At 43.0% G+C, this 14,304-nt stretch overlaps 1 protein-coding gene and 1 long non-coding RNA gene across 3 annotated transcripts in view; one reads left to right on the forward strand and one right to left on the reverse strand.

The window, feature by feature from the left end:
* Window positions 1–5,207: 5,207 nt before the first annotated feature.
* LOC109381118 (uncharacterized) lies at window positions 5,208–6,262 on the reverse strand. The gene is made up of 3 exons (XR_002123639.1): window positions 6,139–6,262; window positions 5,558–5,637; window positions 5,208–5,404 (listed from the first exon to the last, which is right to left on the reverse strand). It is a non-coding gene; the product is annotated as an uncharacterized LOC109381118 (long non-coding RNA).
* A 156-nt stretch (window positions 6,263–6,418) lies between these two features.
* The window catches only part of EHF (ETS homologous factor), a 40,277-nt gene continuing 32,391 nt past the window's right edge, over window positions 6,419–14,304 (forward strand). The window contains exon 1 of one of the 2 annotated variants that reach the window (XM_019639578.1): window positions 6,419–6,573. The gene's annotated coding sequence lies outside the window, so the exon portion shown is untranslated. Of the gene's footprint in view, window positions 6,574–7,303; window positions 7,431–14,304 lie in introns of those variants that run through there. The other variant, XM_019639580.1, reaches the window with a different exon arrangement.

Here is a 14,304-nt window from a genome sequence, read left to right on the forward strand (position 1 = left end):
TTTCTGGACCCAGAGGCCTAATGGTTTCTTACTGTGTGGTATTTAGCCTGTCCAGTTCTATCAGGCCTGGTGGGTGGCATAGTGACCTTTTTGTCAAGAGCCCCTTGTCACTTCCCAGGCAAGACCAACTCACAGCATTTTCCAATGGGTTTCCCCTCAATTCTTATTCTGAGCTTTTAGCTTTTTAAATATTTGGTCTTAAAGGGCAGGGGCTAAAGACTATCCTGTAAGATCCACACCTGTTTGCCTATTTCCTACTTTTTTCTGTGTCGACTTTACAATCTAACTCTTCTAAAAAACATTCACATTTCTAATTGCCTTCCGGAGCTGAGCTTGGTTTTCCATGTCTATGTAAGATGCTAGAGTCCAAATTTCAACAGGCTGTTAAGCTTCTCTTGTTTGAAGAGGGTTGTAGATAAGCAATCTTCTTTTGGAATGACTTTGGTCTGAGCTCCGGCCACTTGTTTGACTGTGTGACCTTGGCCAAGTTACTTATCAGGCTTCTGAATCCCAGTATCCTCATCTGTAAAGTGAGACTATTAATAGTAGCTTTCTGATGGAGTTTGGTGCGGATTTAATCAGGTGGTGCAAGTTATTAATAAATTCTTAGTCTAGTGACTGGGACATGGTTAAAACTTAATAAATGTGAATGGTCATCATTTCTCTTTCTTTTTCCTATAAATTTTCCAGCTTTACCCCCTTCTCCTACTTTGTGTTTGGAGGCATGGAGAGTTAGGTCTCTGACCAGCCATATGTAACTTCATATAGTGTTAAGGGGGTCTGTTGGGATTCATGTTCTGTACTTCGAGGAGCAGGTAAGCATTTCCTGAGAGCCCACCAAGTGCCAGGCACTCTGCTAACACTTCATACAATTTCCCATTTAACTTCCCAAACAGCTCACTGAGAATGTTTATATCCTCAATAAACAGATGGGAAACTGAGACCTAAAGTTTAAATCAATGTGACAAGGTTGTGCTGGTCTGTTCAGCTTAAAAATCTATGTTCTTTCTGCCATACCAGGCTACTTCTGAGAAGGTTGAGCCATGTCGTGTGTTCAGGGTGAAGGAATAGGTCCAACTCCCCTGGTCTTCCAGTACCACAGGTTGTCCCAAATAATTAGACACTTAGATGGTAATTTCATACATTTTCTAGTTTCCTATCGCTCATGGTCCCTGGGCACTGAGAACTGCACCCAAGGTCAGCTCCGTGAAAATGTCTCCTTGGGCAGCGGGAACTGAGTCTTCTGGTTTATCATGAGCGGAATGATATGGGAGCCCACAAAATATATAATTGGATGGTGATGGATGCAAAGCTGATTATTGTCTCTGCTATCACTCCATCCCTAGACGTGCCAGTTTGGTAGGTGTGAGGAAGAACTCAGGAATCTGTGCTTGTAAAGGTGATTCTGGTGCTCCATTGGCTTAGGCCTTAGAACAAGGACACAGAGTGAAAAGGATGATACAGCAGAGAAGGCTGAGTGCCTGTGGGGAGGGGAAGGGCCACCGATTAGGGGCGGCGGTGGCTGCCTCACGTCCAATCCTCATGCAGCGCCATCTCTCTAATCTGTTTTATATTTTGGGGTTCTGTGATAGTGGAAAAATAATCCTTCTGCTAAAATGATGTGCACAAATTGTAAGAAAACCTTCCCCGCACAAAACAAAAAGAAGAAAATACTGGCTGCAAGAGGCTGCCTGGAAGTGGCTAACGTTTTCCTTCCCACTCCGAGAATGAGAAATTAGTTTTCTTGAAGACACTGATGGACACACTGTTTAAACAGTTTGATTCAAGAACCAAAGTGAAGTTGGCAGTAAAGCTGGCATTAGTTGGGACACTGTGTACAGCTATTTGTGAGGAAAGATAAGGTGAGAAAGAGAATAATTATATAGGTGAGGCAGAAGGAATGGCACAGGGGTGAGTTAAGTCAGGCATGAATGGAGGTGTCCTGAGAACGGTTAAAATATAAAGGGGAGTTCAGAAAATTCAACTTTGATACATAGGTAAGATTGGGAACAAATTCAGATGCCTGAGGGTGTGTGTGTGTGTGTGTGTGTGTGTCTGTGTGTCTGTGTTTGTGTTCCTCTGCACATGCACATGCACATATGCATATAGGCAATGGGTCATTCTTTCCAGAAACGGTGAGCCACCCTCCCCTACTCCAGCACCGAGGTTGTCCCCACCTCAGAAGTTTAGTGGTATGTGCCACTGGCAGAGGATTTGCTCAGTATGTAGGCACAGATGTTATGGCAAAGACACAATCAGAGGGTGGTATGCAAACCTGTTAGGACAGCTGTCAATGTCAGACCTCCCAGCCAGAACTCAGGGGCCACCTTCAGAACCCATGATGCTTCTCCTAAGAGGATTTGAAGATCCTCAGGAATCTAATCTAAGCCAAAATCTAAAGATTTTGGAAATGTGGCTTTTAGTGGGGAGTAGGTTAAGAGGCAAGATGATACAAAGTTTGGACAACTAAGTTTGCGAACTCATCCTAGAAAAAGTGCTATATACCTCATTGCTGAATATCACTACAGTTACCCTCAAAGAACTCCCCTTGGGAAGCTATGCACTGACACCAGTGCCTAGTCCACCCTTCAAGGCAATTTTGGAACTTTTTCTGGAGTGGCCATCAGAGCTGTCATCATATGTCCTGATTGTCATCAAAATGTCTTCTCAATATTTCCTTTATCTTTGGGTAAAGAAAGAAGTCATTGGGGACCAGATCAGGTGAGTAGGGAGGGTGTTCCAATATAGTTATTTGTTTACTGGCTAAAAACTCTCCCACAGATAGTGCCGTGTGAGGTGGTGCATTGTTGTGATCAATTGTTGACAAAAAGTTCAGGTCATTGTCGTCTTTTTCACGCAGCCTTTTCAGCACTTCCAAATAGTGAACTTGGCTAACTGTTTGTCCAGTTGGTACAAATTCATAATGAATAATCCCTCTGATATCAAGAAAGGTTAGCAACATCATTGCAACAAGTTCACGAACTTAATTGTCCCACCTCCTTCACAAGTCTATTAACCTTACTTCCTTGTTTGATTCTAGCCAAAGTAATTGATAATATCCTGCTCTATGTAACCCTTCCTCCCACAGTAGACAAAAGTTCTTGTTCCTGTCAGTCATACAGTAATATTCTTATGTGGCTCTCACTAAATAGTTGTCATGTTCTGCCCTGGAGGTAACTCTGTGTCATCAGGAGGGGATGATAGACAGAAACATATATAAACACACACTTCCTTTAAAAAATAAATATAGGGCTTCTAGTTAAAAGGTGCTGTGTAAAGTAAGCAAGCACCCTCTTTCTTGCAAAGCAAGCACGCAACTCTTATTAACCTTGTAACCACAGCCTGTGTTGGTATTAAGACTCAGACCCCTTAGGGCTTGATACTTGGCTTAGAGAGATTCTTTGTCTTGGCTTTGATTTGGGAATTAAGGTCCCTGGACTTTTTTCATTCTGTGATGTGTATCTTCTAGTAGACAATCCAAATGCAGGGTCCCCAGGCTGCTGCACACAACCTGGTCTGGTTTACACTGCTTCCTTTTCCTCCATGGGAACCAGCATCAAGACTCCATTCAAATCCTCCATGCTTTTGTTCCGGTGTAAGATGGTGATAGGGTCCTGGTGTGTAGGGAAGACCAGGAAGATTTCTACGCAGAGCAATTGGGTCTGTAGAGTTGGTTCCAGTTCCCAGTGTTATCTTGATCTTGACCTGAGGGCAAGCTGCTTTGCCTCTCTCTTAAGTCTTCCCTTTCATAAAACCCAATTACTTCCTTCCCTGTGTCTTTATTAGCGTCCCAGAGGACCCTGGGATCTAATGGAATTTAGGGATCTAGGGTTGGAGGTCTGATGTGGTGAAGGGGCTAGTGTCTGATTCCTGCTCTAGAAGATTATGACTTTTAGGAAGCTAACGATGTGTCCATACATAAAGGCTCTGGTGTGTTTGATGTTTTTAAACTTAAACTTCTTATACATGAGACATGCTTGAATATTTGAGACTCTTGCAACAGAAGCCTCAGGGTCAAATCCAATAATAAAAATCAGGATTTCTATCCATTCTATCTATCCCCCCCCCCCGCCCACACACACGTCCTGTCTCACTATCCTTCTTGTTTGATGCAGTGCTGTGTTGTTGAAGTTGACCATAGGGTAAAAGGCCTCGTATTATACATACTCTGAGGGAATTTCTCTATGCATGGGACATGCCTAAAACTCTAGCTTTTTAAGGGGTGGGGGAGGGGGAGGGATGTTGTTTTAGTTTTTCTTCTAGGAGGTTCAACTAAGTCCCAAGTAAAGAAGAGAACCAATACATTGTTAGGATATATATACATACATATATATATATATATATATTCCACAAATATAGTGGCTTGTGAGCATGAGGTGACACCTTTCCATCTCCTTTTGCCTCTACTACCCCAAAATGACTCTTCTAAAGAATGCCTTAGTGGAGTAGTACTCTGATCTAAAATGGGCAGGATAAAATGGATAAAGGAATAGAGATGTAACTGGAAGGCTTCAGCTAGAAATTAAAGGGCCTATAATTAAAGGTGGTTGGGAATGCACCAGAAAGTGACATCATTTTTGGGGTTGCTTTTGAAGTTCACCACCTCTTGACCACACAACCCCTATACACTCCCCCGCCCCCTCTTTAGGTTAGTCTAGGAAAAATTGTAAAGGAGCCCCACTGGCACTAATAATACCCTGCCTCCCCAACACACACACACACACACACACACACACACACACACACACACTCCCTGCAGTGGGTGGAGTTGCTACTTCAGATGCCCCTGATTCATCACTCACACAAACAGCCACTAGGCCTTTCCTTCAGGGCCCTGCTCTCAGATCTGGAGCTGATAGACTAATTGGGGCTAATGTGATAATGGGCAATAAGGACATTTGATGTTTTTATCAGATATTTGCATATTAATAGGGCCCTTGGGGAATACATGGTTGAAGAACGGGAATAGTGGGAATATTTAGTAAAGAGAGGGAGGCAGGAGGGCTTTTTAGAGCCTCCCTAAATTGCTCTTCCAAACCTTCAAACCCTTTCAGGCCTACATGAGTTCCAAGACCCCAATCCACCCCTGCCTTCCCCTCAAGTCTTCTTCACCTTTAGAAATCTCTGCCTTCATGTTGCATTAACTAGGAAAACAAACAAGAAAGGAACGTTACTACTGCTCACTCGCCTTAATATGACAACCCCTTACTTTTTTTTCTATTCAGCTTTTGCTCATATACAGACTTTTCTTTTTTACACAAGGAACTTCTTGGTTTTGATCACCAAATCTTTGTCTCTTTGCCAAAACTCAATTTCCCTTTCTTCTCCCACAGGGCGGAGGCCTGGCGTGTTAAAGAAATCTGCTGGGATGCTTAGCTCACGCCAGGCCAGTGTCCAGGAAGACCTGAGAGAAAGTTAATGGTTAGGAGAGGGTATTTTTCCTTGCCAGGAGCAGTCCCTCACCTGTGCAGGTGAGAGTGCATTGATGACCCACTGAAGCATGCCCTTGGCCCAGGGGAATGGGGATGGCATGGGCATCGAGATCCATAGAGCTTACCCAGGGTTTCACCTTCTTCTTGCCCAGGCTGTGCTGTTTTATTTGCAGTTTCAGCATCTTGGTCTTTTCCTCTCTAGCTCCTACGGTGTCAATAAACAGTAAAAAATGACCACGTAAGTGTTAAGAGGAAGTAAAGAACCTGGGTGATCCGCCCGCAGGGCTGTCAGCCGTTGCCTTGTTGAGAGCTGACTGTTCCATCTAACGGCGCAGAGGGGACCCTCTGTCCTGGGATGCTCCAGTCAAACACTTTCCCAAGGCTCTTTCCTGGGGTCAGGGGAGACCGGCTTTCCAAAGTTCATTAAAATTGCCAAAGGTCACTTGCCAAAGAGACCATCGTGGTGCCTAAAGAGAGAGCCTATGCTGCAGGCCACCTGGCTGGGGCCCCCATTAGAACCTGGTACCTGCACAGCCAGGGCAAACATCTTGACACCAAAGCAGAGTGGACTAAATATAGATTAGCCCAAGAGATAGATGCCGCTCCCCTATACCATCATCTTCTCCAGATCTGAATTTCTGCTCACTTTGCTTTCACATCCTCCTTTCCCAACGGTGTCTTCGGGGAGCACATATGGTGCTTTTACCTGAAACAGCTTCTACTAAGCCAAAAAGAACAGTCACCACCAAATCAATTTCTCATCCATTAACAGGTTGTCTCTCTGTTCCTGAGACACAGGCATAACCTGGTTAGACCTGTTTTGTTTGAACACTAACGTGTGAGTTGGCCAAATGCAAATGAGCCAATGTTTGTAATCCTTTATTTTATTTTTTTAAAGGGCCCGGCAGCCAATCAGAAGAGGGGGAAGTGACTTAGGGAATTCCCGGTTGGTGGCTTATTGCTTAACATCCTACAAAATGATTTAAAATTATTGTCATATGCATTTATTTTCACTCTGATGAGGGCTTAGACGTGATAACACCCCTGGTTCCCCATCCCGGTAGGAGCTGGCGTGACGGGCTGCCTGCTTCCATTAGCCACAGCTATTGGATTTCCAACCCAGAATCGTTAGGTAAATGAGGTAAGTTCTTATTTTTAAAGTCCTCCTTTTGAATCTGGAATTCAACAACCTGAGTGGAAAGAGAAGCCTGTCTTGAATCAGACAGACGAAACTAAGGCAGACTCCTGGAGGCAGCAGGCAGGAAGTAAGCTTGCCTCACCTGTGCTTACCTCACTGAGTCTTATTAGAATTACATTTGGGGAGGGGGGGGAGGGCAGTGGGGGGCAGCTGGGCACTTTGGATGTTATCTGTGAGTTCCCTGCATTGAATCTGGACTTCTAGTCACTGTGACTTTAAAAGCCCCAGATTTCTTTCCGTCTGTCTGTGTGACAAAGCCATTCCCTTGGGTTGAATTCTAAACCAAATAGGCAGCTGGGGATAGGTGATCCTGATAGAGCTCTGTGAAGAACTAGTTGACTCAATAGCTGTTGGGCTCAGAGCACCAGCACATGTTCTCACTTTCTAGAGATGTTTTCTGTTGGTAATTTTTCTGACTCAGTTGTAGGGGAAGGCAGATTCATTTTTACTATATTCTGGTATTGGAAAATGGCTGGAAACAAGCTAGGGCATATGCATCCACACTGGAAAAAGGGGTCAGGCAGCTCAGGTAGGCAAGGGGATCGGGCAGAGCAGTACAACTAAAAATGACTCTGTCCAGAAAAAAAAAATTGGCAAGGAATTTTGCCATATCACAAGGTGCAAGTTAACCTTTCGTTTGTTCCATAATGGGGCACTCTGACTACACAGGCAGACGTGAGTCAGCAGCACCAAAAGCCTTCTAAGACAGAGACTATTTTGATTTTGTTTGGACACCACGGAGAAGTGTTGGCCCCAGGGTGGATGGAACTGGGAACAGTGGAGGATTACTCTTCTTGTTGGTAAATAACAACATTTTCGCTGTCCGTCTTTGCCAAGATTTAGTATACTTCCAGTATTGTGGGTGCATGTTATCTTTTTAAGAGGACATGTAAGATTCTGTGAGTCTAAGTGCACAGGTGTCTCCACCGGTTATTTGCACTGACCCTAGTAGCAGGAAGAAAGTGAGCGAGTGTTTGGATTCTGAAAACTCGTTGAGGGAAGGTCTAATTCAGGAGTTGATTTTGTAGGCATGGGTGTGAGGATGTGTTCAGATAGAGCCTTTCAATGTATAAAAGGGTAATTGGGGGTCATGAGTGACTGTGTGCTAATTTCACTGAAATCACGGGAAGAGTCAATTTCCAATAAGAGAGATAAAGTCCTATTATCAGGATGAACTTCATCGGTAAGCGACGCTAGCAGAAAAGGCTCTTAAGAGATTTTAAGAATGACTTTAATAGGTTCCTTTGGAGTTTGCAAAGGCTCCATTATCCTCTTTTTGAGACCTAGAATTCTGAGACTACAAAATAGTTCATCGTTTCCATTTTCTTTTAATGGGAAGTTATGTAGGATCATGTCACTTCCACGCCAATTACTAATGGTTCATATGGATATATTTTAAAAACAATGATAAAACATGAAATGAGGGTCATTTGGAAGTTTGTAATTGCATTTGAAAAAATAATAAATATAATGGAGACAACCCTTCTCCATGTTTCCAAAGTATTTTACATAGGCATTTTAAAATAACTTAGAGGGAACAACTGTGCTGTAAGTTCTGAGTTACTGTTCAAGATGGCGGACATTTTTAGGATGGTTGTGATTAGGATAATGCATTTGATCCAGACCACATAAGTATGGAAGATCTGAAATTCAATTATATTTTTTCTTTTGTTTTAAAAACCACCTATTGTTAAATTCAAACAACACTGTTTTGAAATTTTTTCCATTTTTTAATACACTGTGAGCTCCTCCAAATGAAAATGCCTTGGGCCTTTCTGGATCCCTGAGACACCCTCCTACATTTTTATGGAATCACCTATGATTCCACGTTTATGCTCCCATTAATTTACCAACTTTACCCAGATCCTCTTTCAGTATCTTTTTGACTCTTTGAGAGGCTGAGACAAAATGAAAACTGAGAGCTTGGAATATTTCATCAACTGCATTTAATTAGCTAATTAGAAACTGGAAGGAACTCATATCAGGTCTCAGGTCAGAATGTGAGTGGTTTAGGCCAAAGTTCACGTCTACGAAGTAGAACTGAGCATTTTGGAATCTGTAATGTTTAATTTCCTTCTCATCCTCCCAACCTCCAAATCAGGGAATTTTATTCCTGGGTTGTGTTCTTTAGACCATCTTGCTTTTCTGAAAGCCTAGTGTAAGAATCCTGTTCAATGTTAAAGCATCAAGTACAGACACAGAGGTTCACACAAATCATTAAGAAGCTATTCAGTCTTTCCCCCTTCCTCCAGATGGAGTCATTTTTAAGTCCTTTCAAAGAAATGTGATTTTCAAAGGCCTCTGGGAGATAGGGGAGGTGGGGGTGGATACCAATAATGCCATGGTAGAACCCGTAACACACTTGAGAAGCCATGCCAAAGTTTTAAGGCATCAAATATAAAGTTGGAACTTGATTTTCGGTGACACCTTTTTGCTGTGCTTCAGCCCATTTCTCTTCTAAAGATCGCTTTCTGGTAGAATTGAAGTGACAATCATTTCTGTTGTGGGTGGGACCCTTGTTGGCATTGACTCCACTGCAGGCTTGGTGTTTAGAGACCAACCATGCTTTCTTACCTTGGCTTTGTCACTGGGTAACCCAGGGAATGTGGTAGCTTTTAGTTTGGGTAAGCCGAATCTGCGGTGGGGGTTGCCATTTGAAGACAGAAGCAAGAAAGCAGCCATATCTTGCAAGAATTCTCTTAAACCTGTTGCTGAATAACTGACTAGATGGGGAAGATAAACTCTATTTAATGTCGTCTTATTTAATTTTTAAAATAAGATTTTAAATAATATGACTTGTCCTGAGGAGCAGGCAACTGTGCTCTTATTAGAAATATGAGACTATTATGTTTATTTAAATTGGACAAGGTTTTAAAGGGCCAGAATATTTATCTATGCAGGAAACAAACAGTGCAGTGGGGAGAAGGACACGAATATTAGGATGGGACATATGTTTAAGCTGAATGGCGTTGATGTCAGGAAGCTGAGATGAGCTGGAGTAGAAATTTCCACGGATTCCCTTAGAGTTATTTGACAAAAAAATTACTGGACTTCAGAGGGGGAAAAAAGATATTTTTAAAAGAGTTTTCCTGAAGAATTTCAGATTCAACCTTTTGAGTGATCAGAGCATAATGTGGACTAGACAGTGCCCAGAACTGGCAGTCAGGAAACTTGGTTTTCTATCTCTGGCAAAGCTGTGTGCCCAGAGCAACACACTTCACCTCTCTGGGCTTTAGTTTCTTCATGTGGATACATGACTTTGAACCTGATCGTCTTTAAGATCCATTTCAACCTTCAGATTCTGATGTCCGGGGCGAACCAGCTATGCCTAGAGGTCACCAGGTTTAACTTGGGTCTGTGAAAACTGAGAATGAGGTGAGAGATGCCCTTCTAAGGATCAGATAAGAAAGAAAAGGAGTAGGAGCCTTTAAATGGCTTCCTTGGGGTCTTCAGAATTTTGGCTAAGGGATATAGCTGATAGAGGTACTAAGACTGGATACCAGGGGACTTTTTCGGGGGTGTTAGAGTCTGCTCCCCTGACAACATCCCGTCTTCATCAATTTGGCTTGTGTGTCCAAAGTTGGTGGGAGTGTGGAAGTGGATGAAACTGTTTTGTGACCACAGGGAACAGCCGGTGGACACGAGTAGGTACTCTAATGACCTCTTTTATGAAACACCAAAGCAGCCTCCTGAAAAGTGAACATTTAGGCACCCAACGAGTTGACTCAGTTTGTGTGATGCTGATCAGCTCGCTTGACTGATTGTCCATGAATTATTGGGTAGATTGGATGGACAGGGACTCTTCTCCTAGAGGAAGATCCTACGGGTGACAGAAGGGGAACATGCCTGGCTGAGCCACAGGGTAGTCAACCTGGAGACTCTCGTGTTCCCAGAGGGCCTCAGCCTGTATCTGGGCAACCAGCATTTGCAACAGGGTCAAGCAGGGTGGCCCATTTAAAGAGGCTCCCAGGGTTTTAATTGGCCGTGTTTTAAAAGAGACACCCTGTAAAAATACCCTTTTAAAAATTGATTTCACTAGCACCTAACCACACTCTGCCTTCAGTTTGTTTTACAGGGCTGGGTCCCTTGTTCTGGTTCATTGGATTCACATTATGTGTTTTGTTTTGTTTTTTCCAATCTTCTTCCACACCCTGGCCCTCAGAGCCTCCTTCCCTTCCTGTCTCAGAAGCATTTTCATCGTTATTAAAGCTACCTGCCTATTTATTTAAAATATGGCCAGCATAGGTGCATTCTAAACATGCTTTCTGATGAAAACAAAGGCAAAAATTCAAAGGAGCCCAAAGCCTATTATGACATTTTAATTATTAGACTAATAGACCACCGCATTAACCCCACTAATTTTAACATAAGTACTTAGTTTTACTTTTGTATGACCTTGTCTAGATACACACTTTCTGTGTTGTTGTTGTAATAGTGGTGAACTCAAAGTTTCATATCCTGCCACTTCCCCGTCATTCTATATCACAGATACAAAATAAACAATCTTGGGGGTTGGCCCTCATTTGCCTAGTTACGGGTTTGAGAAACTTCAGTCGCCCTGCCAACCCTTTCTCAGCCTGATGTAAACTTTTTCCAAAACCCTGAATGGTCTTTCTTGGAATATGAGGAAAGTGTTCCATTTCTTGCAGATGACAAGGGAGCTTGGACAATATGGCTTTCTCGTCGAGATTATTGTGGGATCTCTCTTAGGAAGCTTTAAAAAAAGTCCCCTCAGTAGGCTAATGCTATATTCTGGGGGTCGAGGTCAATGGGGTCTGAAAAGTGAAGCTATTTTCAGCCCTGTCTTCGTGGTGACTACTGACAAGACTTGTTTTATCTTTGCAGTGGGCTTTAGATTTGGCCCAAATCAGACTCTGTCTCAATTACGTCCACTTATAAAATTAGAGAGCACCAAGATCTTTCACCCTTCGGAACTCCCCAGGCCAGATGCTATGGGTTGAGGAATGCAGATGGAGAGCAGGCTTTGCTTGTGTTTCTGAAGGGGCAGGAGGCTATGAGCTTTGGTTCCCTGGGAGCAGGTGGAATGCGGTACAAAGAACACTGGGTTTAGAGTCAGAATACCTGGGTTCAAATTTGACTCTGCCCACGGTTAGCTGAGTGACTTTGAGCGAGTTATGTAAGCTCTAGAATTGAAGTTTCCTCACCTGGAAAATGGGGTTAATGATATCTGTGCAGGGCTGTTGTAGGGATTAAATTAGACAAAGAATCTGAAAGCACCTAGACAAATGCTTGTGAGCAAATAATTAGTAATGCACAGAGTGGAAATTGAGGATAAATCCTCCACATGGGTGTTTCAGTGAGTCTGTGCTGGGTTGAAGTGGATGCATAATTCTGGGATTTTGTTTTTTGAAATGATCGACGTTGGTTCTGCACTGTAACCTTGGGAAAAAAATGCAATCGGTTTTCACTGCAGAAGGTGGGTGGCAGGGAGATGGGACGAATCATGGTAATGGGGGAGCTCCAAATTGAGCCTTGTCTTGAGCAGGCTACAAACCACAACCCATGCGGGCTCTGAGGAAGACCTGGGGTGGGCGCACAGCACGTTCCTACCCCTGTGTCTTGATGCCTGGCATGTAGAAGCATCCAAAAGAAACTGATTCCCCTCTAGGCAGTTCATGTGACTAACTTCAATTTCATATACTGTTGCCCACCCATGAAATTCTTGAGAATGAATGTCTTTAGATATCTACTGACCTTGAAAAACATCCCTACTTGCTTATTGTGCCAAGACACTATGGGGCCTGTTTCTTGTAATTTGTTCAAATAAGGATTCTTGCCTCTGGAAGTGATTTCTAGAAGCTATTTGAATTGAATAAGCAGTCTTTGCTGTTAATAAAACAAGCGTCCCTAACCTGGGATCCAAGGGTTTCTTGGTGTCCATGGAGAGAATTCAGGGAATTTATGAACTTGGATGTGAAAAAAAGCCATGTTTTTATGTTCATTAATCTAACTAAAACGTAATATTTTCTTTCAATATCAATGCAATTGAAACTCTGCAGTAGCATTAGCTGTAACTGTGACTGTCGCCAAGAGAAATTACAGACATTTTCATGTCACTTTACACTTGTTACAGATTGTCTCAAAATATCGATATTATCACTTCTTACGTATCATGGAAATTATTAGACCTGCTCTTATTTAATGTGTAATAAAGAAGTACATACATTATTATGACATCACACATGTACTTTAAAAAATATTTTGATCATTGTATTTCAATAGAAACTTCCTTTCTAATCTTACCTATTTTATTCTGTCATTTAAAAACATTTTGAGAAGGGGTCCATAGGCCTCAGCAGACTGCAAAATAGATCTGTGGTATAAATAAAAGGCGAAGAACCCCTAATTCCCTAATTTAGAGCATTCTATCGCATAGGACAAGTGAAATGGCTTTTGAACAGCCTCAACTAATAGATGGTCTTTGTCAAAACAGGAGTATATGTTTTTCCCACCCATTGTTCCTGCCTATGGGTAGTTTTAGAATTGCGGTGGGACTTTGGCATAATGAAGATAATGGTAACAATAATAATAATAATAATAGTAATAGTAATAATAGCTAACATTTGTTGAGTGCCTGCTGTAAACCAGGTGCCTTGACAGGCATGTTCAATGTCATATTTTATTTACTTCAGATGGTCTTTTATGGGGCAAAGATGAAAAAAATTCCCCTCCCATCCCCTGTGGTGACAGAGCATTGGTGCAGATGAAGGCAAAGGTGGGGACTGACCTCGTGGACAGGGCCAGTGTCATAGGTATGCCACCTGTGCAGTCACACAGGGCCCCACACTTAGAAAGGCCCTGTGCTCAGTTTCATGTTCTGTTGTTGCTGTCTTGAGATTCTTAATACATTTTTAACAAGGGGCCCTGTATTTTCCTTTTGCACTGAACCCTGAAAATTATGTACAATAGCTGGGCCTGCCTCTGGATATAGTGAAATTGTTCTAACGTGTGATGACTCCCGCTGCTGGGCTGCTGCTGTGGAGAGCCCCCTGCCATTCTTTTTAAAATTTTTTTATTGGGGAATTGGGAAGTGGTGTTAGGGAATTAGGGAAGGGAACATTGTGTTTTTCAGGACTCTTCAGCGCCAAGTCAAGTTGTTGTCCTTCAGTCTTAGTTGTGGAGGGTGCAAGGTCAGCTCCAAGTCCAATTGCTGCTGTCAATCTAGTTGGAGGGGGTGCGCAGCCCACCATCCCATGCGGGAGTCAAACTGGCAACCTTGTTGTTAAGGGCATGTGCTCTAACCAACTGAGCCATCTGGCTGCCCGTTGGCAGCTCAGCTCGGGCGCAGCTCACTGGCCCATGTGGGAATCGAACCGGCGACCCTGTTGCTCAGAGCTCGCCCTCTAACCAGCTGCGCCATTCAGCAGGCCCCCTTCTGCTCATTCTTATCTCTCTCATCTAGCTGACTTTTGGTGGAAAGCTGAGGCCTGTTGAGCAGGGATGCTGTCATTTTTGAGTTGGTGAGTTTTATAATTTTGTTTGAGCACCAAAGATTTCCTCTGAAGCAACTGGAGGAATGGCAGGATAATCAGCTGAAAGGCATTTATTTGATTCCTTCGAAAACCTTTCTGGTAAGGAGTTGCTTGCCTTGCTGATGGTTTTCCTTTCTTTTGTTTCTTTCCCTTTCTCTCTCTCTCTCTCTCTCTCTCTCTC

The sequence above is a fragment of the Hipposideros armiger genome, unplaced genomic scaffold, assembly GCF_001890085.2.
Source record: "Hipposideros armiger isolate ML-2016 unplaced genomic scaffold, ASM189008v1 scaffold_44, whole genome shotgun sequence".
Classification (NCBI taxonomy): Eukaryota; Metazoa; Chordata; class Mammalia; order Chiroptera; family Hipposideridae; genus Hipposideros; species Hipposideros armiger.